The sequence below is a fragment of the Heteronotia binoei genome, chromosome 3, assembly GCF_032191835.1.
Source record: "Heteronotia binoei isolate CCM8104 ecotype False Entrance Well chromosome 3, APGP_CSIRO_Hbin_v1, whole genome shotgun sequence".
NCBI classification, from domain to species: domain Eukaryota; kingdom Metazoa; phylum Chordata; class Lepidosauria; order Squamata; family Gekkonidae; genus Heteronotia; species Heteronotia binoei.
This window is the reverse complement of record NC_083225.1, coordinates 119,417,862-119,440,709: the sequence shown is the minus strand read 5'-3', so window position 1 is coordinate 119,440,709 and position 22,848 is coordinate 119,417,862. Positions and strand designations below refer to the sequence as shown.

The window sequence follows — 22,848 nt, the reverse complement described above, 5'->3', positions numbered from 1 at the left end:
AGCCTTGCTGAAAAATGGGTGCAATGGCTTTCCAGAAGTCATGCATGACTGTGAGTACAATTAGACCCCTGTTTAAGGTAAGAAAAAAAAAGGGGGGATCAAAAGGGAGATTAAAGTGGCCTGGAAAAGAGAAAAAAAGAGGGTCAAAAGAGGATAACAACAGGCATTCTCCCAGCCACCAGCTGGTCCCTGGAAAGAAAGAGCAGGAGGAAAAGCCCCTTTCTACCATCTTGCCCCTCCATAAGGATAGCAGCCAGCACTTTTTCTCTTACCCTGCCCAACCCACCTTTGCATCTGAAGGTTAGGAGTTATCTAGGTGTGGTTAGGTCACCAAGATGCTTGGTTTAGGGTTACCCAATATTTAGGGTTACCAACACACACAATATTCTAGGCATGCATCTGGCACCAAGCCCCATTTTTGCTATCCTACTTGCTCTCATATGCTGCTGCTGCCATCTTTCCCATCCTAATTCTTGCTCCTTGCATAGAATCCCCCATGAAAAACCACACACACACTTTTAAAGCTCCCTTTTTATTGTTTTCCCACTCTCTCTGCTCTGAATCTCCTTGCTAATCCTTTTCACAAAATGTTGTGTTCCTTTAATAGAAACTTAATGTATGACAATGGACAGCTGTTTATGGTATGTACAACACCTGGTAAATAATACTGCACTAAGCCTCTTTTAAAGAGAGAAGACTCCCTGCCCCCCTTCCAGGCAGCTGGCAACCCTGTCTCTATGTTGAATGTTTGGAGGGAGAACCAAAATCATAGTTTGCATGGGGTGATGAAACCCTTTGGGCCAGCCATGGCTGTAGGCATCCCTGAACTCCATGAAGAAAGGGGCAATAAAAAGGGCATGTGGGGACAATCCTTGACCTTTGCCCAGGTCTCCAAAATACCATCCCTGTCTCCCAGTCGTGTGATAGGAATCTCTGGTGAGTTGAATTGTTAGACAAGGTCCTACTAAGCAGAGATGCCAGACTCCAGAATTACAGGTTATCACCAAACTACAAAGATCAGTTCTCTTGGGTAAAAAATGATGTTCTGGAGAGTGGACTCTATGGCATTGCACCCTCTGAGGTCCCTGACCTCTCTAGGCTCCATCCTCAAATCTCAAGGATTTCCCACCCCCACACTATTGGTCAAGGAGATCCTAGCAACCGCACTACTGAGTGAAGAGAAGGCATACAACCAAATAAAAACATTGCTCATTCTTGTTCCAGTAGAAACCTCACAGAAGATGTAGATACAACAGCATCACATCTTAGGATTGCCAAGTCCAATTCAAGAAATATCTGGGGACTTTGGGGATGGAGCCAGGAGACTTTGGGGTGGAGCCAGGAGACATTGGGGGCGGAGCCCGGAACAAGGGTGTGACAAACATAATTGAACTCCAAGGGAGTGCTGGTCATCACATTTAAAGGGACAGCACACCTTTTTAAATGTCTTTCTTCCATAGGAAATAATGAAGGATAGGGGCACCTTCTTTTGGGGCTCATAGAACTGGACCCCCTGGTCCAATCGTTTGGAAACTTGGAGGGTATTTTGGGGAGAGGGACTAGATACTCTACTGAAAATCTGGGGCCTCTACTTCAAAAAATAGCTCCCCCAGAGCTCCCGAAACCTCCAGATCAATTCCCCATTATACCCTATGAGAAACGATCTCCACATAGGGAATAATGAAGACGTTTCCCTCTCCTCCACACACCCCCTTTCTCGCAAATCTGATGTAGGGGACTGGCCTCTCTACTCACCAGCCAGCTTCTTCACAGTAAGAAAGACACAGACACAGAAAATTGACGCCTTTCAGCACCTCCGGAGGTGCAAAGGCACATGGTCTTTTGGGGCGGGGCAGGAAGCAGCCTGGGAAAGCTCCGGCTGCTGCAATGGAGCTGGTTGGGAAGGGGAGGGGCAAGGAGAAGCTGCTACAATCCGAGGTGAGAAGGGAAGGGAAGGGAGGAGGAGAAGCATCGGGGATCGGTGGGAAGGTGGGAAGGGGAGAGGAGAAGCTGCTGGGATCTAGGCTGTGTGGGAAGAAGAAGAAGAAGATATTGTATTTATATCCCGCCCTCCACTCCGAAGAGTCTCAGAGCGGCTCACAATCTCCTTTACCTTCCTCCCCCACAACAGACACCCTGTGAGGTGGGTGGGGCTGGAGAGGGCTCTCACAACAGCTGCCCTTTCAAGGACAACCTCTGCCAGAGCTATGGCTGACCCAAGGCCATTCCAGCAGGTGCAAGTGGAGGAGTGGGGAATCAAACCCGGTTCTCCCAGATAAGAGTCCGCACACTTAACCACTACACCTGTTCCCCCCCGCTTTCTGGATTTTTGGCGAGCGGGGGGAGGAGGCTCCAAATCGGGGGTCCTCCGTCCAGGCAGGGGATTTGGGAAGCCTATCACATCTACAATTTCAGTTGAAGCTCACATTGAATCATATCGTCATTTTACACACACACACACACTGTAAGGGGAAGAGAGAGAGATCAAGATCTGTTTCATGCTGAAATCCAGAGAAATGGGCAGACTATAATTTTTGCAAAACAAATTATCTGTATGTAAAATATGCATTATGCTTTAGAATAAAAGGTTACAAGATGGTGTCAGGCTAACAGCAGATGCCTGCTCCACTCCTGCCTTTTGTTTTATCCAGTTTATTTTAATTTATTTTAGTTAATTTTGATTCAAGGTCTTTGTACTTTGGAGGAGAGATATATTAAGAAGGACTACTGGACTATTAACCTACTTCTGAAGTGCTATTGTTTATTATCTATTCAACTATTATGTGGAGAAGATGATGAAGAAGAACGCAGATTTATACCCCGTCCTTCTCTCTGAATCAGCTTTTGCGTAGCAAACGTAAACTGCTAAAACCCAGTTTACATTTGCTATGCAGAAGCTGCAGCACTTCCTGTAACTCCGGCGCAGATGGTGCGAAATCCGACCGGACACTGTGGAGGGAACAGGATTGTGACTGCGAGGTAAGCTGTGTGCGAAAACGGTAACAATCTCCTTTATCTCCTTCCCTCACAACAGACCTGTGAGGTGGGTGGGGCTGATAAAGCTCTCACAGCAGCTGCCCTTTCAAGGACAACTCCTATGAGAGCTATGGCTAACCCAAGGTCACCAATATGCAGACGACACCCAGCTCTATCTGCTAATGGACGGCCGGCCTGGCTGCGTCCCGGAGAACCTGGACTTAGCATTGCAGGCCGTGGCAGGTTGGCTCAGGCTGAGTGGGTTGAAGTTGAATCCAATGAAGACAGAGGTCCTTTGCTTGGGTCGTGGTGCCCTGGGGGGGGGGGAAATCCCCCTTCCGGCTTTTGACGGTGTACCGCTGAAAGCGGCCCACAGAGTCAGGAGCTTGGGGGTTCTTCTGGAGCCTTCATTATCAATAGAGGCACAGATAGCGGCCGCTGCCAAGTCCGCGTTTTTTCATCTTCGACGGGCGAAGTAGCTGGCCCCCTTCCTTGGGCGCCAGGACCTAGCAACGGTGATCCATGCTACGGTCACCTCGAGACTGGACTACTGTAATGCCCTCTACATGGGGCTGCCCCTGTGCCGAACTCGGCGACTGCAGCTGGTGCAAAACGCAACGGCTAGGCTGCTGTTAGGGGTCCCAAGATGGGAGCACATACAGCCGGGGCTACGCGGACTGCACTGGCTGCCGGTGGCATACCAAGTTCGTTACAAGGTGATGGTTATTACCTTTAAACCCCTATATGGCCAAGGACCTGTCTACTTGAGGGACCGTCTCTCACCGCATGAACCCCAGAGAGCGCTGAGGTCAGCTGGAAAGAACCAGCTGAATATCCCTGGGCCAAAGGAGGCCAGATTGAAGTCCACCCGGGATCGGGCCTTCTCTGTAGCGGCCCCCCTACTGTGGAACCAACTCCCGGAGGAGGTACGGGCCCTGCGATGCTTAGATCAATTCCGCAGGGCCTGTAAGACCCACCTCTTTAAAATAGCCTTCACATAAACCGAGCCAAGAAGTCCTGTTGGATATGTTCTATGTTTTATGTTTTAATCACTGGATTTTATGAAAGATCTTAATTATAGCACCATAATCTTAAATTTAATGTAATTTTAATAATTTTAAGGATGATTTTATATCGAAATTGTATATGAATTTATAATTGATTGCACGTGGTTTTATTGTATACTGTATTAACATGTTGTGAGCCGCCCTGAGCCTGCTTGCGGGGAGGGCGGGATACAAATAAAAAGTTATTATTATTATTATTATTATTATTATTATTATTATTATTATTATTATTATTATTATTATTATTATTATTATTATTATGCCAGCAGCTGTAAGTGGAGGAGTGGGGAATCAAATCCAGTTCTCCCAGATAAGAGTCTGCACACTTAACCACTAAACCAAAACACAGCAGGTCAAGCCTAAATACGCAGATGCAAACAAAGACTCTCAAAGAACTTAGAACTGATGAACGGCTTAATCTTATGAAAACTGTTGTATTAGAATCCTACTGTTTTATTTTGTGCATTTTGACATTGCAAAGGCATATCGGAAAAGAGCAGAAACCACAAAAGATAAAGAGGTTTCTCACGGCAGCATTTGATTCAGTAATATCAATAATCACATAATGTGCATTCAAAGGGAACTACTGCATTCCCATACAAAGCTGAGACGTGCCTCAAGGAATCTGCCAAAATGTCTCCTGTTTTTCTATTTGCACCCAACAGCTATCTATGCACGCTGCCAGAAAAGGCTCTAACTATACTTGATTAGTTGCAGGCCTTCATTTTTAGCCAGTCATCACCCTTTTAACAGCAGATGATGCCCCCAAGTTGGAATCAATGTGACTGGACCGGTTACAATGGGCTGGATTAATGATGAAAAATGTGTCGTCAGCCTTGGGACCTTAGTACATTTATCACCCAAAGAGTCTGCCAATTGGTGGGCTGCCCCCAGCTCATCAGGACAATACCTGCACTGCCTTTAAAACATAGGGCACTCTTTAGAATTCACATTTAATTAGGCTTGGGGGGAGATTACAAATCTGCCACCTTTACCCTTCTCTCTCTTTCTCCCCATACAAACACAACCATGTGAATCTGTATGTATTTATACACTGTCCCTCTGAAAATCTCATAATAATACACTATTTGTAATTAATGTGTAAGTGTTCGATTCACTTCTTGAAATTTTCAGGAAGGAAGACACTTAATATCTTTAACCCCCTCCCCCCCTCAAGTTCTTGTGAAGTACAATTTTGGGGGGGTTAAAAATACTGTGGAAAGATGGCCTGAAAGGTTAACATGTGAAAAATAGTCATCCTTCTTTTGTCCATAAAGGAACCTCCTCCTGCATATCCTTATAAGGAACTGTGGCTAAATTGTCTGATGTTTCTTTCAAATTAAATAGGGTTTGTTTTTGTTTTATTAAAACTTTATACCTCTGAAGACTGTCATGAGGTTAAAGGTAATAAAATACACTCTCGTTTCTATACAGTGACAAAGGACATCTCTCCTTGCAAAAGAAAAAAAAAGTATCTGGTACTCATCTAGGTAAAATTTTCCCCACAAAGCAATCACTTATCTCTATCTTTATTTAAAGGTCATGTTCTGACATTGTCACTCTTGTATGGTTAAACAATATGACCCAGAAAACAACTAAGCAAATCTGTTTCTCAGTGGCTCCTGTTGTGTTGCATGAGTCAAAATGAACTTAAATCCTCCTTCCTGTGATGCTTCTGAATTTGTTGTTTTCCTTTCTCCCACACGGCTACCATAAACTCCCATTGGGAAAGTCAAACACAGTACTTCGAGATAACATTACAGTGGAGACTAAACCTTCTCACATATTCTGACGGTTAACTTGGCAATTTCACTGGAAAGAGCAATGCCCTCAACTTCTGCAAGTAGTTCAACAAAAATGGAAGAGCAGGGGTATCAAACATGCGGATTTGAGCAGGTGTCAAATCCGGCCCCTGATAAACTTCCTTCTCCTGCTTGCTTCTCCAGGGCTGCTCCTGAAGTCACACGAAAGGTTGCTTTTTCCCCAGCTCCATCAGTGGCTCTTTCATTCCTGCTTCCTGTTTCCTCTCTTGCTCTCTCTCTCACACGCACATACACATACAGAGAGAGAGCTCTGTGGCTGCTTCATGCTTCATGCAGGAGAAATACAAATACAATCCCCCCCCCCCTTTCTCTCTCTCACTCACACACACACACACACACAGCTTCTGCTTCCTTCTCTGGAGTTATTCCTTTTTTGAGGAGGAAGTGAAGAGGAGGAAAGAGAAAGAAAAGTTGGAATCAGTGCAGTAAGACCAACAACATTTTATTATGGGTATAATCAGGGCTTTTTTTTTAGCAGGAATGCACAGGAATGCAGTTCCAGCTAGCTTGGTGTCAGAGGGTGTGGTCTAATATGAAAATGAGTTCCTGCTAGGCGTTTTCTACCAAAAAAGCCCTGGGTATAATAAACTTTTATGTGCAGGCAGCAAGGCACTTTTTTTGGGGGGGGGGGAGCAGGAATGTACAGGAACACAGTTCTGGCTGGCTTGGTGTCAAGCGGTGTGCCCTAATATGCAAATTAGTTCCTGCTGGGCTTTTTCTACAAAAAAAGCCCTGGCAGGCTCACTTCTAGGTGGAGGGAGGGAGGGAGGGAGGATGAATGGGTGGATGGATGAATTCTTCTGACAAGCACAATGTACACTGAAGCTTATTCTGAAAAGTTTTTTAAAAAGATTGAATTTCTGTGATCCTATCTGGATTTATTTCCTTTCAATATACCTGACAAAGAATTAGAACACTTGGATTGGTCCTTATATCTTGGAGAGTGGAGTGATTTCAGATGTCAAATGATAATAGCACAAATTGGTAATGAGACAGGAAAATTAGCTCTCAAATCTGTCCAGGAGGATGCATTGTCTTGAGCTATATTATCAAGTGCAATTCAGCAGTCTCTCTAATTCCCCTATGAAGTTCTTTTGTAAGAGCACAGCCACTCTTAGGTCAACTGAATGTTGTCATTTCTAATGTCAGATTTATGTCCATTTATTCTTTGTATTCTCCTGCATTAAACTGAGACCTAGGTTTCCTCTCTCATTACCAATGACGGTATCTCCATGCCTACTAGAGGTAAAGGAAGTCCCCTGTGCAAGCACCAGTTGTTTCAAACTCTGGGGTGATGTTGCTTTCACAACGATTTCATGGCAGATTTTTTTTCAGGGTGGTTTGTCATTGCCTTCCCCCAGTCATCTACACTTTCCCCCCAGAAAGCTGGGTACTCTTTTTACCGACCTCAGAAGGAAGGCTGAGTCATCCTGGAACCAGCTACCTGAAGCAGCTTCCGCTGGGATCGAACTCAGGTCGTGAGCAGAGGGCTCTGACTGCAGTACTGCAGTTTTACCACTCTGTGCCATGGGGCTCTTCCATGCCTACTACCCCTCTGCATATCACATCTAATCCAATCAAGCCAGCTATTATAATTCAGCTGCTATTGCCATTTGACATTTGAAATCACCTTTATAAAATTTATTTCTCCAGTACTTGATGTGACATTTTATGGCACACATGGCCCAGCCCAAACAAAGTGACATTTATGTTGAATCTGGCCCTTGTAACAAATGAGTTTGATAATTATGTGCAAGAGGTTTCACCAGCTCAAGAAGGAAGGAAGGAAGGAAGGAAGGAAGGAAGGAAGGAAGGAAGGAAGGAAGGAAGGAAGGAAGGAAGGAAGGAAGGAAGGAAGGAAGGAAGGAAGGAAGGGAGGGAGGGAGGGAGGAAGGGAGGGAGGGAGGAAGGGAGGGAGGGAGGGAGGGAGAGAGAAAGAGAGAGAGAAAGAGAGAGAGAAAGAAAGAGAGAAAGAGAGAAAGAGAGAAAGAAAGAAAGAAAGAAAGAAAGAAAGAAAGAAAGAAAGAAAGAAAGAAAGAAAGAAAGAAAGAAAGAAAGAAAGAAAGAAAGAAAGAAAATACAGGTGCCAGATTTGGAAATTTCTCTCTTTGGGAATCTCAGTCTCTAACCAAACTTTTCTTCTGGCATGTGTGGGACACAACTTTAGTTGGGAAGGCCATAAGCATGTTTAAGTAACATCCTTAAGGGTTAACATGCAGTCAGATTTGCAGATTTGTACAACATATGGAACAAGAGCCCCATGGCACAGAGTGGTAAGGCTTCAGTACTGCGGTCCAAGCTCTGCTCATGACCTGAGTTCGATCTCAGCGGAAGCCTCATGGTTGACTCAGCCTTCAATCCTTCCGAGGTCAGTAAAATGAGTACCCAGCTTGCTGGGGGTAAAGTGTAAATAATAATAATAATAATAATAATAACAACAACAACTTTTTATTTGTATCCCGCCCTCCCCGCAAGCAGGCTCAGGGCGGCTCACAACATGTTAATACAGTATACAATAAAACCATGTGCAATCAATTATAAATTCATATACAATTTCGATATAAAATCATCCTTAAAATCATTAAATTACATTAAATTTAAGATTATGGTGCTATAATTAAGGTGCTATAAATGACTGGGGAAGGCAATGGCAAACTACTCCATAAAAAGTCTGCCAAGAAAACATAGTGAAAGCAACGTCACCCCAGAGTCGGAAACGAGTGGTGCTAGCACAGGGGATTACCTTTACCTTTTACCTTTACAACATATGGAACTGAGCCCTGTGGTGCAGACTGACAAACTGCAGTACTGCAGTCCAAGCTCTGCTCATGCCTGAGTTCAATCCCAGTGGAAGCTGGGTTCAGGTAGCCAGCTTGAGGTTGACTCAGCCTTCCATCCTTCGGAGGTCAGTAAAATGAGCACCCAGTTTGCTGGGGGCAAAGTGTAGAAGACTGGGGAAGGCAACAGCAAACCACCCCATAAAAGTCTGCCAAGAAAATGCTGTGATGAGATGTCACCCCATGGGTTGGTAATGATACGGTGCTTGCACAGGGGACTACTTTTACCTTTTGCCTTACAACATATGGAAGAAAGAAAATATTATTCACATCCTTCTCAGGGTTTGTAGGTGTTGTTCAAGTTTGGAGGGAGGTGTGGGATTTAGGAAGGGAAGTCTGCCTCTGCCTATTGCTTTGCTCAAAACAAAGATTTCAAAGACCTTTATTCCCATCAAACTTTCACAGTTTTTATCTACTACTGAAATAATTTGCAGTGATCTCTTACCTGTCCTCTCTTTCTCCTCTGGCCGCTTGTGTAAAAAATGGTTACTACAGTGTTTTGTCAAGTCAGTTTTGTGTGGCAAATAAAGTATTCATGAGAACATGCATCATGAAGTTCACTGAATGATCTTGGGCCAGTTGTTCAAGATCACTGTGAGCTTGGGAGCTGCTATACTGCCTTGATATCCCTAGGTAGTTGGGGTTTTTTAATGAACAAAAATATAACAAAAACAAAAAAAACGAACTGTCACAGCTTTGTAAGATCGGACTACTTGTCAAATAAGAAAGTTTAATCAGAGAACAACGTGATGAATGTAGTGTTTCCTTCAGCTATAGAACTGCTCCTCAAATCTTTAAGGACTTGACTGAGGCATCTCATTCTGCCTTCCCCCACTATTTCCTCTTTCCTTTTCTTAAAAGCCCCCATAGTCTCTCCCACAAAACAGCCAACCTACATTTATCTGCCCCTCTGTCTTAAACTTCCCCTCTCCCCACAGCAGCCTCTGCCTAGGAAACTATGGCCCAGTTGTGTGGTGCTGACTAGGGATGTGCACAGAGCATGAACTCAATTGCCCGATGAACATCACCAGTTCATGGTTTGCAAACAAGAGGTTTATGCTCATCCCTACCCGTGACCCTCCCACAACTCTCCACGTGGTTTCATGATGGGAAGTGGAGAGGGGGGAGGGAAGCAAGAGAGATCATTGAAATGGCTTACATCCATTTCAGTCTAACAAGTGGTGCTGGCGCACCTATCAGCTGTTAGGCTGAAATAGATGCAAGCCATTTCAGCAATCCCTTTCACTCCCCCCCAACTCCAAACATTCTCTTTAAATGGCTTTTGCAAGCTTGGAGCTTCATGAGAGGATCAGGAGGGCCAGCATGGAGCTGAGAGCTTTATGACACTTTGGCTGAGGCTTGTGGTATAGTTGACCCAAATAAAAGCCAGAGGGAAAATGGCTGTTTTCAGACTCAGCTATATAGGTAGCTGATAAGGTATTTGGGGGATATTTATTTGTTTCAGTTTATACCAAACACACACACCTATTTCTGGTCTAAGAGCTGTGGGAACATTATTGGATGTAGAACCACAAATTTTAAAAAAAATCATTAGGACTGTAGTCAGCAAAAAATCATATAGGAACAAAATTTTCTGGTCTTAGCAAGATCCAGCTTTTGCTGCTTTCAGAGAACTGCTTATAGCAAACTGTGATAATTTCTTTGAAGAAAAGCATAGTTACCTCCTCATTCTTCAAACCCTAGGAAATAAAACTATTTTTTTCCTAAGTATAGCTATTGCCTTGGAGCTTTTCAGCCATTATGCAAGAGTTTTTCCATTGTCTGGAAGAACTGTACTACAAAATTATGAAGTCTGAAAAGAATTATACAGTGTACTTCAAGATTTCCTTCACATGTCCTATATTTCACACATCTCTGAAGCATAAAAGCTTCACAACAATTTGACAAGGATGTGGCAATTGCTTGGGAATGGCAGAAACTGCCATTTATCTTTCTCTTCTGTAATTTTTTTTGGCATGCTTTAGATGACCAAAGGATTCAACAACAGACATTTTTCTGTCAAGATTTTGCCTTCAGTAGAGCCTGTGTATGTGTGCATGTATGCAGCTTCCCTCCCCCCAAAGATGCTGCAGTGAACATAGGCTGATAATTTCAACAGGAATTATGATACTTCATCTGAGAGGAAAATAGGGATTTTTTTCTGGGAAATGAATCAGGAGATAAAACTAAAAGAAGGCTACTAGGTCAGGTTTTGTATACTTTCCTCTCAGAGCTATTATCCTTGTCTTAAGAAATTTCTGGTTGAACAGTCCAGAAATCACAGCTCTTTGCTGCTCTAAAGTGAAGCATTCTATGGTTGGATAGTCTGACTACTTAACATGTTACTTCACCTGTATCAGCTATGTCATCAGACAGCCATCTGAGATCTATAGTAAAAATCTGTTCTACAAATTACAACATTTTTCATTTTATTCTTGTGTTAAGAAAAATTGCAGGCCAGATTTAAAGCAAAACATACCAGTTAGTAGTGCGGTTTTCATCTGTTTGCAAAGCAGATTTGCAAATGCAAATTAATGCAAAGCTTCCTAAAGAAGATTTTATAGCATATGCTCCAAAGAGCAGAGTGATTATTTAAGAAGCAAAATGAAGATATAAAAATTCCAGAACCACTATGTTGCCAGGAAGGGGTTGAGGGTAAGTAACCTGGAAATTTTAAACAAGACTGTTAGAGGTCTATCACACCTAGAAAAAAAAAGAATTCAAGAGTATCTTTATTTGCTTCTTTTGAGAGCTTGCTGGGAAAAACTAGAAGAGTAATAGCCTAAGGAGTTCTTCACTAAAAGATTTTCTTGTCTCTATTTCCATTCTGCTACTGACCTTGCTTGCTAATCTCTAAATCTAAATTCCTGACTGTGCATGGTTAGTTTCCAAACAGCATATCCTTACCCTTTGTTCCAAGATATAATCAAAATTCAATTGTTATAACATTACACAAATAAAAACAAGAAAAATTAATATATGGATGTGAATGGTATTTCAATGAATTTTCTATATGTATGACTTTAGATGCTATTATACAATAAAAGTACAAATAAACATATATAAATTTTAATCATAGAAAGTCAGTTGGTCTGATAGGAAGAAGGATCACAATACATTAACAGCATCACTTTTGTATTATCTGTATATATTTATATTCATAGTCACCCATTACACAATTTATAATGTATGCTAACATTACAAAACATTCAAGTTTCATACATGTCCAGGTAAAAATATAAATTCCAATGTTTTTCATAGTTGCTCAGATGTGGGATTTTGGAGATTGCTCAAGGTAAAGAAATACCGCTACAATGCCTGTTTTAGTATGTGGCCTTGCTGTCAACAGGCAATGTAAACACAAAACACTAATATAAAACATTTCCAGTGATCTACATACATGGAAATTTTCAACCAAGAAAGCTGCAAAAATAATAAATGCCAACACTTTACAATATGTGGTGATCTGCCAGTGCAAGCACTGTGAAAATTTATTGTGTGCTTCTACTCAGCACTCCCTTCTAAGCCTGGAAAAGTTGATTCACATCTTGTAGAAGATGGAATCCCTCTCCCACAAGAACAATCCTTTCACTATTAGCCCATACAGGTAGTGAAGGGGGACCCTTGAATAATTAATGAATACCCCTATAATAATGAATGAAAGCATGCTTTTGCCTTCAGAAAGAGCGTGTCTGATGCAATGTTTGTTAGAAGCAGACAGCCTTCAGTGGGTGTGGATTCACAGATGTGTATTGGATAAAACAAAGAGGCCTCACTGAGAAGCTTCTTGCAAGAGCTGATAACGCATGGAGACAGGAGATATAGAAAAATACTAGAAGGAGAGCAAGGGAGTGGGGAATGTTGAGTTCAGTCAGTCAGTCAGTCAGTCAGTTTAATACGGCTCTAGGCCAATCAACAACAACAACACAACACATCGATAACAGTACAACACAACACAACACCAAGCTAAAATATCACATAACAATATAATAACTGTGTACAACCATCAAAGTAGTAATAAAATTATCTGATATAGGCAATACTTAACTAAGGGCAACTTTCTTTCAAATACAAGCAGTGTTAAATTTCTTCCTGTCAAGGTCGGAAACATATAGAAACTTAGCAAGATCCAGGGAAAGTTGATCACACCCGTCCCCTAGGAGGAAGTGCATGACTTGGGCCTGATTTAAAGATTCAGCTAACATTAGGTGGTTCCGCAGAAGTTTGTACCTTACCTCTGTATGGAAAAGACAGTTCAGAATAAGATGGGGAACAGTATCAACCTCCTCCAGGCCGCACGGACAGATCCTGTCTTAAATGTTGAGTTAGATAAGCTTGGAGGGCCTGTCTGCTTGTTTTGGGTGTGAATAAAACTGTCTGAGTGTAGGATGATTTTAACTTAGTCATTTTAGAGGCTTATGGCCGGCTAAGTTCTGCTTTAGGTGCCAAAGTAAAATTCATTTCATACCAGCAATGTGTGCAGACCTTATTTCTCTCCTTCATTTTGGCGCGACTGGCCTGGAAATAACGAGGTAAGGATTTTTCCTTCCTCTTGGGATGGCTGCATAACCGTCTGCCTTCCACCCTTGTGGCGGGAAGAACGGACTAGGCGCCACGGTCACATTTTTGATCAAGTCCAGCTATCTCCGCCCGGTGGGGGAAGGTGCCCGGCCAGCTAACCAAGATCCCACGCCTGGTTGAACCGACATGTGCAGGGAATTGGAAGATCTTCAGGATTGTGAGTATGAACTGTCTGGGAATTCTGATACCTCTCCTTAGGAGAGAAGAAGGGTATGATCACCCCTTAAGCTCTGTCTATTAGGCTCTGCTTTGGAGCTGAAGCACAGAAGCTAGGATCTGGGAGGATTTCTGTGGTGTGTGTGAATGAGAAGAGATGAAGCCTCTAAGCGAGAGGGATTTTCACTTGTGTAGTTTCCAGTAGGGTGAACTCACTGGGTCACTGAGAGAGAGGGAGTGTAAACCCTCAGGGCTCCCTGGCTGCCAGACCCCTTACTGGCAGCTCCTGTTTTCTGTTTGAGAGCCAGTTTGGTGTAGTGGTTAAGTGTGCAGACTCTTATCAGGGAGAACCGGGTTTGATTCCCCACTCCTCCACTTGTACCTGCTGGAATGGCCTTGGGTCGGTCACAGTTATCACAGAGCTTGTCCATGAAAGGGCAGCTTCTGGTAGAGTCCTCTCAGCCCCACCCACCTCACAGGTTGTTTATTGTGGGGGTGGGAGATAAAGGAGATTGTGAGCTGCTCTGAGACTCTTGAGTGGAGGGCGGAATATAAATCCAATGTCTTCTTCGTCTTCTGTTTTCCTTAGAAGTATCTTGTCTAAACATCTGGTGCCATGGGGAACTTAAAAGCCAAAATTCTGGGAAATGTCAGAGAATGGTAGTTCCACATGGGCAGGCAAGGCTCCTTTGTCCCTAAACCTGCAAGAAAAATCTAACTTTTAGACTAGAGAAACCTGGCTTTGTAAAGTAACAAAGACCACTCTCTCCTTAATAAAATAAAGAAACAGAAGAGCAATGATTTGGACTAAAATTAGATGAGGCCAGTTCTCAGGGGGAGGCCTGGAGATCTCCTGGAATCACAGCACAAAGTTCCAAGCTGCAGACTCAGTTTTCTCTGCAGGGTAATGGAAGTTTGGTGTGAGTGAGAGCTCAGAGCTTGGTACCCTTGGGATCTCATCTTTCTTTAGTTTTCCATTCTAGATCTCTAGCAATCTGTCCTGTCCGGATATGGCAACCTCATTCAGGAAATAAAACTAACTCCTGAGAATGTGGCCTTGCCCAAAAGATCAGGTCTCTGTTACTGGGACGAAGTCTGCCACCTGTCTGGCCGAGGTGGGTCAGCAGACTTTCCAACTGATAGTCCAACACAGGTCCAAAGTCTGGTATTTTCCCCAGAAACAACAGGAAGGTAGGCTGCCCCCAGACTGGATAAATCCTTTAGCACAGAGGCCCTAGTCAAGCCTCTGCCTATTAGGAAAACTCTAGAGAAAACCAAGCCACACCGCTGCAGCAAGGGGTTCCCCAAGTCAGTTTCCACAAATTGATAGTAGGTACTTCCAAAGGCTAGAGGGTAAGTTTGGCTCAGATTGTGGTGGCCCTGAAAGCAAATAACACAAAAATAAACTTAAAATAAAACTTAAATAAACTTAAAAATAAAGTATTGGTTTTAGTGAGCCATACAAAATAACAACGTTGTTCAATATAACTAGCTAATTGGGTATAAATTCAGAGAGCTAGATATTATCATACAGAGTTCAAATGTCCAGATGGAATCCAAGGGTTTCCCTGAATCAGGAGGCTGTTCAGTAAAATAGGCTCTAGTCTCGGTTAGGCTAGGCAAAGAAATGCACTCATTATATTATTTTTATGCCTCCCAGACCCTTGTGGTGTAGCCAGTTAAAGCTATTCAGCTATCTCAGCACTAAAATTCAGTTGGTGCATGGCTACTGCATTACAGTTAGCCCAAAAGAATTTAGGTTCAGTCCTTTTAAAATGCAGCCAGGATGCAAACTAAACAAATACAATTTATTGTCATGTTTGAGAGAGAGATTCAGAGAGTTGAACCTTTATTTTTTATTTTTAAAATGCCAGAACCAAATACCTCTGAGAAAGAGAGATTAAACTAGTTTTGTTAAATATTTACTGCTTCAGTTCTATAAATTGCAGGCTCAAGGAAAGGCCTCTGGGCATGTAGAGAGAGTGCCTAAAATCAGCCCCAAATTGGAGCCTGGCCTAGAGAAGTTAAAGATTGCAAATTTGCAGTCTTCCTGCCCTCCTCCCATTACTGAAGGAATGCTAATCCTCTTCTTAAATCCCCAATCTGAAATCTTTAACAGGACCAGAAAAGGGCAAAAGGAATAATAATTTTTAGAATGCAGTGCCCTGAGACATTAACAAGGAAAGAAAATTTTCACCTCAAGTCTCTCCTCTTGAAGCATAAGCAATCAAGTGCCTTTAGAGAAAGAGACCTGTCTTCTTTTATAAATCAGACCCATAACTAAGCCAGGGAAGAAGAAATTTAGTCTTAATTGTAGAAATAAGAAGTGTAAAATCTGAACCCCTGCCCCCCACCAGGCAAATATCTCATCACCTTTCCCATCTTGTGTTTATATATATGCCCCATGGTATCTAAGGGGGGAGGCACAATTGAGATATTTTTCAGAATTCTCATCTTCTCCTGATTTTGGGTCTAAAGACACAAATTCAAACTTTTGAAATTCTGCAATAATTCTGCATGAACAAAATGAGTAGTTCTAGATGCCTGGAAGGAAAGATGTGCATATGTTGAAAGAAGCAAGCCAGTTTGTAAGCTTCTTGGCTTGCTCAAAATACTGTTTTGCAAGGATGCCAGTATCCAGATGAAACCTGGATATCACTCCCAAAAATATAATGTAATGCCCAGAACATTAAGGCTAGTGCCTCTGGGAAAGAAAGTGTCCAAGAAAATGGACTGCATGCCTTATAATCTTCAAATTTAATTCAAATATTCAGAAATCTCCAGCCTGGAGCTGGCATCCCTAAGTTCCATTTACAGCTAATCTTTCTCTGCTAGAGAAAAGACCCTGCCTGTAAAGTGCCCTGAGGCTAAGAGTTCTTCTAGATTAGAAGCTATTCCTCTGATAATTTTTTTTTTTTTTGCTTTACCTTTTGAGTCTGAGAATATTTTTCTAGTGGCTGTTATCAGTTTCGCTTGTACTTAGATTTTGTATCTTTAATTTTAAGGGGAATATTTTAAAGATATTTAGCTTGTGATCTCCTTTGTTTTAAAGAAATGGTGCACCTAACAGATCTTTTGTTAAATTTTAATCTGAGACAATGGGTTAAAAGTTTATATTTACAATCCTGGGTTTATATGGAACATCTTTTTCTGCTAAAGCAATACAGTATCAAACCTTTTTGGAAATTTTATTTCTCTTGTGATTTTTGTTAAGTACATCTCATACCAGGAGCATGTGGCTTCAAGTGTTACATCTAACACAGTTTTCTATCTCTGAACTGCTTCCTAATTTTTCAATCATTTTAATCTGAAAATTCCTTTTGTTGTTGGTACTGAATTTTTATTTTCTGAAAAGAACGGTGTTTTAAAATTTTATCTCACAAATTTTGGTTTCTACAAGACCTCTTTTCATTTGACGTTATAGTATGTGTTATAGAAGAACATCTGTACCCTTCCTGGGGTAAAACTACCCTCTCACTGTGCATCTTCTCTCTTAAATCTTGAGAAACTAATGCTTTGTTTTAACAGTGATCCAGTTATTCTGTGTCGTGTTTCCCATAGAAATACCTTCTCTAGATTTGTTGGTAATTTAGTAGGCAGGATTCCTGAAAACTCTTGGTCTTTATTGGAAATCTGGACTTTAATAATGTTCTGCATTCCTCAAAATGAATATCTTCATTTGCTCTCTTAATGTCATTTATAGTTATGTTCCATCTATGAACTGTGCATATCAATCTTCCTATTCAGCTATTTGGTGAACCTCTTACCTGTGGAAAGAGGCATCTACATGCTTATCTATTATATTTTATGCCTCCATCGATAGTATCTTGTTAGAGCTTGACCTTTTCTGAATGTTTTGCTCAGAAAATCCTTTCTATGTTTCATGTTCGTACCAAGGTAGGACTCCAACTCTGCTTGATTTTGTGTTTCAATCCAGTCTCCAGTCCTGGCCAGGCTTGCTACTGGATAACACATTTCCATTTGCTTGTTTTAAGTTTCTGCCTCTTTGTTATTTCAACTTTCTTTGTCAAGGTGTATTAACCAGAATTTGCTTTCCAGGACTGTTTTGTTATATAAAGGAAACCCGGATCTGCAATTCAAGTTTAGTGCATGCTTATTATTATATAGTAGTTTTAAGAATTGCTGGTATGTCTGCTAAGATTTGTTTAATGATTAATTATTATTTGCTTTTAGGATTTTTGTTGTTAAAAGTTTGTTGAAACCCACTCTCACATCTATGTGAGACCCACAGAACAAATTTTGGATGAGCTGACACTGAGGAAAATGGGGTTCAGTGAGACTTGAACACCCCACTGATTTCCAATGGTTTAAATTTCTAATCCAGTTCTCTAATCATTTTGGGTCTGATCCCTCGCATACAAGTATGTTAAAGCTGGCATTGTTCTATTGATGCCACAGTTTTGTTTTGTGTTTGTTTTTGAAGTTTTTCTTCCCTTTTTGTGACCATTTTCATAACCCAGGGGTAACCCCAACTCTAGTAATCTTTTTTTTGGAGCTCCTAATCTTGTGCACAATTTCAAGATTCATATCTGTTGCAACAAAGTAAAAGGCCTCTCATGAACCTATAGGTGCTTGCTTTTTATATGGATGTGCACTAGCCTGAATCATGAGAAGTGATGCATAGGTTTATATTGTGGATTTGTGTCCTGCATAATGTATGGTGTATGAAATCTACCCTTTAACATTGGAAGGGTAGAGATCTTGTCAAACTGAAACTCCATGTGAGGAGGAGGAAGTTTCCTGTCCAAAGCAAGTGTGGTAATTTATATAATGTGTGCAACCCTATCTCAACAGGGTTGGACTCAAGTTATGGCAATTTGTGGACAGCCAAGGAAAGCTTTAAAGGGGAAAAGCACCTATTATTGTTTTTTTGTTTGTTTCTCCAAGTATGTTTTCCAGGCTCTTCCATATCTACCCAGAGGTCCTGAAATTTGTCTGGTCATGCCTCATTGATGTTGGAAGGAAGGCCTCCCCAAGAACCCCATCCAAACTGAGTTGTGGAGAAAACTCATTTCCAGGGAAATTCTTCTGCCTAGCAAAAGGCTAGCTGCCCCAGATGATCACAACAGCAGCCCCACTGCCACTTCCAAGTTGTGCTTCCAGAAAAAAGAATTCCTTTTGGCTGCAATAGAAACAGATTTCCCTGTGAAAAGATTGTCATGCATAGAGCACGCAAACTCTCCATGAACTCAAGAAAAAAGACCTTTTGTTAGATTAAGGGAGGAGGAGAACAAGGAATTAGTCAGGAAATGGTTTTTCTATTGTAAATAATGTGGCCAAATGTGGACTGACCATAATTGGCAATGTTTCCAAGTATGTCTGAATGTGTGTATCTTAATCACCTAGGCTACAACAAGGTGTTTGCCATAAAGGCACATGAGTTGATTCAGTTTATAGCATGTCACTTGCATATGTCCCTTATGCGTTTTAGAAATTGAGATGAGTTCTTGTATCTTGCATCATGGCTAGTAATGTTTTATTGATAAAGAAATAAGTTCTCTGGGATCCTTCCAAGATCTATGTTCACAAATTTAGACTGGACATATATAATTATTCAATGCATATACCATGAATGGATTATTTTATATTTTTAACTCATGTATAGCCTATTTTTGACATTCCTAAACCCTTTCCCTTTGTCCCAACTGTGTCTCAACCCTGGTTGTTTGAAGTCTGATCGGCAGTGCACCATGAAATGTGGCGCACACCCTCCAAGGATTGGGCAGTGCCAAAGGGGGAAAACTGATACCAGAGTGCTGCCAAATAAAGAGGGTAGCCTTAAAAGACATTGGGGGGGGGGGCCTCTCAAGCTAGTCTGTGTGCCCAGAAAGGCCCCATGATGGAAATCAGGAAAACTCCATATTTGAAGGTTGGGCTGCATAGCCAAGGCATGCCTCTGAGTGACCTTCCTCCCCACACGTAAATCTTCTCCAGATGGGATGTGCCAATGTGAATGGATAATCCCATCACTGTCTCTCATCCTCCCGTGACCCATCTTTACCCCATCTCTGTCAATATACTATTTCATTACCCCATTGTAGTGTCATTTCAGTCTTTCTTGGGGATGTCAAAACCAAATTGTCACCTAGCTACCCTTCCTGAGTGGGCATACAGAATTAATTTGTTTGATGATGGTGGTGGTCAGTCTCCTTCAGACTTAGGTAAGTAAGCTTTCAGAAGACTAAAAGGGGAGAATAAAGGGGGATCCTTGAATAATTAATGAATACCCCTATAATGAATGAAAGCATGCTTTTGCCTTCAAAAAGAGGGTGTCTGATGCAATGTTTGTTAGAAGCAGATAGCCTTTAGTGGGTGTGGATTCACAGATGTGGACTGGATAACACCAAGAGGCCTCACTGAGAAGCTTCTTGCAACAACTGATAATGCATGGAGACAGAAGGTATAGAAAATTACTAGAAGGAGAGCAAGGGGGTGGGGAATGTTGAGTTAGATAAGCTTGGGGGGCCTGCCTGCTTGTTTTGGGTGTGAATAAAACTGGCTGGGTGTAGGATGATTTTAACTTAGTCATTTTAGAGGCTTATGGCCAGCTAAGTTCTGCTTTAGGTGCCAAAGTAAAATTTGTTTCATACCAGCAATGTGTGCAGACCTCGTTATTTCTCTGCTTCAGTAGGGACTGCTATGGTGGAAGGAAGGTTGGCAAAAAATGCATATGTTAATGCTTTCCACCACCTGGTCACTGGATCTAACAATGCATCAAACACATCTAGCCTCATATAGATGTTAGTGGCACATGACAGGACCAAGTTAAGCACAAATGTTTCCAAATATAGTTGGTGAAAATTACTCCTGCATTCAACAACACAGAGTTTGAAATACAATCGTAGACTGAAAGTATTACAAGTTTCAAAACCAGACGATAGTTGACAAATAGCTGCTGACCATTATTTATCTTGTATGGATTCATCTTTAACAAGTTCTTATACATTCTCTCTCCAAATGCAGCTACATATCTTCTACTTAAGAACACAGAAAAAAATATGGCAGAGCACTTATAACTTTTTCCACATCATCAGTGGCTATGTATCACCTGCCTTCCTTCTCTGGAGGCCTCTGCTTGCATCAGAAGTGTAGAAAGGCAACTGCAATAGTATTACCATATGTGTTTTAGAAGACACACATGTATTACCAGTGTATCTGGGTGAATAAGTCACTTCCAAGTCTGGTCCAGATTTATGCTGGTAAAACCTGAGACTATTGATGAAACTTTCCTTCCACAAATTTGCATTTCAGCCACCTACAGATCTTTGCAATAAGCACTACTTCAAGAAGGGAAAGTACAGCAAAAGGGAGAACTGCAACTATCAGCACAGATCCTGATGACTGGAGATGCTTTATGTAAGAGATCCAAGCAACTAGCCGATAATCCAAAAGGGAGGCAGGACTGAGATTCACAAGGTAACCAAACTCAAGGAAGAACACAGCAGGATCTGAGTACGGATTTAAGTTTCATTTATAGCAGGGGTTCCCAAAATGGTGCCCATGGACACTATGATACCTGCTAACACCTATCAAGTATTTTTAGAAAATGGGTGGGGTCAGATGGGGTCTTTACCCAGCAAGGTTTCTGATTGGGCACTGGATATTTGATTGGTTTGCTTTGGCAGTAGCACCAGCACTGCAAAAGAATGTTCACTGTGTGGCTGAAGGTAAGCTGTGGCAGTCAGTTTCTGGATGGCTCAGCCTCTTTCAGCAGCCATTTTCTGACTGTGCCCACCGCATTGTCTCAGAATTCCAAAGGAGCCTATTGGCTGAAAATGGTTGGGAACCTTTGATTACAAGATATGAGCTCACGGAGAATACTAAAGATTTCTTTTTCCTGGACTTCTAAAAGGAAAGATGAATCCAGATGAAGTCAGCAAGATGTTTGTAACACAGTACTCAAAAATAACACATATTTATGGGGAATGCCCCCTGTACATAGTTTTAATATATGCCACTGTACTATATTTGCATACGCTTGTATAAACTCTGAAAAAGAAACTCAGAATAAAGGCATTCTCCCCTACTCTCTTCTTCATTCCTTATGACCCCTTCCCCAAAAAAGGTAAGATAGTTCTTATCACCATTCTACCAGTGTGCACATGCAGGAATTACAAAGCATAAAATTCAAAGCTTTAGGAATGCATCCATAAAACCATGGTCTAAAGCCCCTGGCCTCCAAAAATAAGCAACTCAAACTAGAAAAAACATTATGTGGTGTAAACGTTGTGTAAACAACTGGTTTAAAATCAAACTGAGTCATAATAATAAAGCATCAGTAGCCTAGGAACTATTTTGAGTTTAACACGCTGTGAGAGTGTGTGTGTGAGTGTGCATAAACAAAGCTTTTACAATATTAACCATCTGAATTAAATGTGGTAATCATCTAGGAATTTGATGTTTCAATTAAGTTGACCTCCCTCCCCCCTTAACATTTTTGTTCTTATCTCATCAACATTTATCTGCCTAGGGGTTTAACTTTGCAGTACAGTCTGTTTCATTCCAAGGTGCATCTTCTGCCTTTCACATCAAACCAAGTAAGTGATGCAATAGCATGCATTTTGCCTCACCTTTACTTTGAGGGCGCAGAGAGGAAGCAGGGCTCAGAATTCTTGTCACAGTCCTGTCAAGTCATTTTGCATATAGAAGAGAACTACATTTGAAACTACAGCCCTAGGGAAAGTCAGAAGTGTGTTTACAAATATCATTGCTTTACCTACAGGTTATTTAATCCCATCGTTGGGAAAAAGATCAGGTTGTTTGTCTGAAGATTAGACCTCTTCAGATGGCTTCTGAGATTTCACAGTTCGGTACAAGAGGGCATAATACAGATCCATATATAATCCCTTTCTGCACTAGTCACAGCTAGAAACAAATGAGATTCATGATGTCTGGATATTTTATTGCTGGGTCTATCTGTGTAGAAAGTGTAAAATGTAATGCCTTAAAATAGCAGTGCCAGTTTTGAAAAATCCTTCTATGATAAGTGGACATTTTTTTTGTTGTTTCATTTTAAATGCTTTGGTTTTTCCATGGTGGTTAGATAAGCTACCATCTCTGCACAGTAGTACTGTATTTTTGTCTGTCCATTGTCTTATATAACAGATTCAGAGGGTTCTTATGACAACCTTCACTGCAATTTGGGGGGAGGGGGTGCCAAGGGTGCTATTCACGCCCTGCATGCTTTTAAAAAAAATGGTAGAGAAAATATTCTCAGTCTTTACCTTCCTACCAGATCTATAATTCAACATTTTATTCCACTGTAAATTGCTGATATATTCGGAAATTACCAGGTAGAAACAGTGGACACAGCTGCTTGTTGGGACTCTACTGCAGTCCTTTAAAGTTAAAAGGGACTGCAAAAGACAGCCCAATGATCAGCTGTAC

At 41.6% G+C, this 22,848-nt stretch overlaps 1 protein-coding gene across 12 annotated transcripts in view; it reads right to left on the bottom strand.

The window, feature by feature from the left end:
* Positions 1–22,848, bottom strand: part of ROBO2 (roundabout guidance receptor 2) — a 1,840,872-nt gene that overhangs the window by 675,659 nt on the left and 1,142,365 nt on the right. The gene's annotated exons all lie outside the window — the stretch shown is intronic.